The sequence below is a fragment of the Charadrius vociferus genome, unplaced genomic scaffold (assembly GCF_000708025.1).
Source record: "Charadrius vociferus isolate BGI_N301 unplaced genomic scaffold, ASM70802v2 scaffold218, whole genome shotgun sequence".
Classification (NCBI taxonomy): domain Eukaryota; kingdom Metazoa; phylum Chordata; class Aves; order Charadriiformes; family Charadriidae; genus Charadrius; species Charadrius vociferus.
In genome coordinates, this window is record NW_009650084.1 from 4,490,973 (window position 1) to 4,492,454 (window position 1,482).

Here is a 1,482-nt window from a genome sequence, read left to right on the forward strand (position 1 = left end):
CGGCCCCGGCCCCCGCCTCCCGGCCCGGCCCCGCTCCGACCCGCAAATAACTCCGCGGCGCAAAAATGCGCCCCACGCCCCGACCTCAGCCGCGGGGATCGGCCCCTCGGACAAAAAATGGTGACCTGAGCGGAGCAGCCACCCAGCCTGCATTTCTTTGGATGCCTTAACCTTTGCCGCTTGGGTTATCTCGGGGATAACTTGCTGTTTTTCTCTGGGTTCTCACTTAAAAGTGATTTTATTAACGCAGATTTTTATAGTCCTACAGCGTGCATCAATAGGATGCCGGAGAGTAGAGTAAAACAGCTGTATTTACGTAAAATGATTAGCCGCTGGACAATAGAAGTCGAGTGATATATTTAGCTACAGGAGGATATTTTCGGACAATACCAGGACTCTTCATTTCCTCTGGTTTACTTAAAGCAAGGATACGGAGAGTTAGAGGTCACCGTTTACTCACAGCTTTTACAAAACACCGCTCGTAACCTTTTGCTTCAAAACAAACAGAAGCAGCAGCATTACAAAATTGAGGTAAATCTATTTTACACGTCTCTGTTGCTAGAAGCGTTTATCAGGCTCAGTGTTTACATTGGCTCACGACTGGATACACACCACACATTTGTTTAAAAGTTTAATAATTAAGTGCTTTCCTCCCCTCGGTGGCGAAGCTCTCCTTTGATGCCCCTCGACGTGCATAGATACCCAATCTCTGTCTCCCACTCGAGCGCTAAGTTTCCGTCCTGGGAATCAGATCCTTTTCCACCAAATTGCGTCGCCGGATCTGCAATTCCTTCCTCACTGCAAATTAAATTTAATTAAGCAGTTTACTTAAAACGCATTCGATGTTTTGTGTGAAAAGCAAACTGATTTCCTTGTTTCCTTGAGTGGTAGATTTCATTAGTGAACTACCAAACACAATTAACACAAAATCTATGGGGCATCGAGCGCGCCTCAAATCTCCTTTTCCTTCTGGTGCGAGCGAGAGGAGCGGTCCCTGCCAGGCAGGGCGGCGGAGGCTCAGGCACCAGTTTAGTTAAAAAGGAGGGGGGGGGAGGGTGGTTGGGAAGCGATCATTTTCTTCTAAATTGATCAGGGAAATAAATTACAATGCCGGTAGTTTTCCTTACAAGGGCTTCTTCGCGTTCGCCTAAAAGCCGAACGAGCACCACCACTAACCCGATTTTTAAGTAAATGCCCATATTTCTTCGGGAATAAAATTATACGAAATTGGCTCTTTATTACGGTCTTTTGTAGCTTGGTCTTCGCACGCCTTAACTAAAAGGTAGGGAAATGACAGAAAGAGCGCCGTAATTTCCTGGGATTTAACTTTTTAATCCTTTCTGCAGATACTATTTTGGCAAGAAATCCCGACTGGAAGAAATTCGGTAACCCCCTTTCGTTTCACAGGAGCGACTGTGGCATTACACGATCCGTGTTTAACCACGGTACGGCTCTCGGCCCCGACCGCTCGCGTGTGCCGCC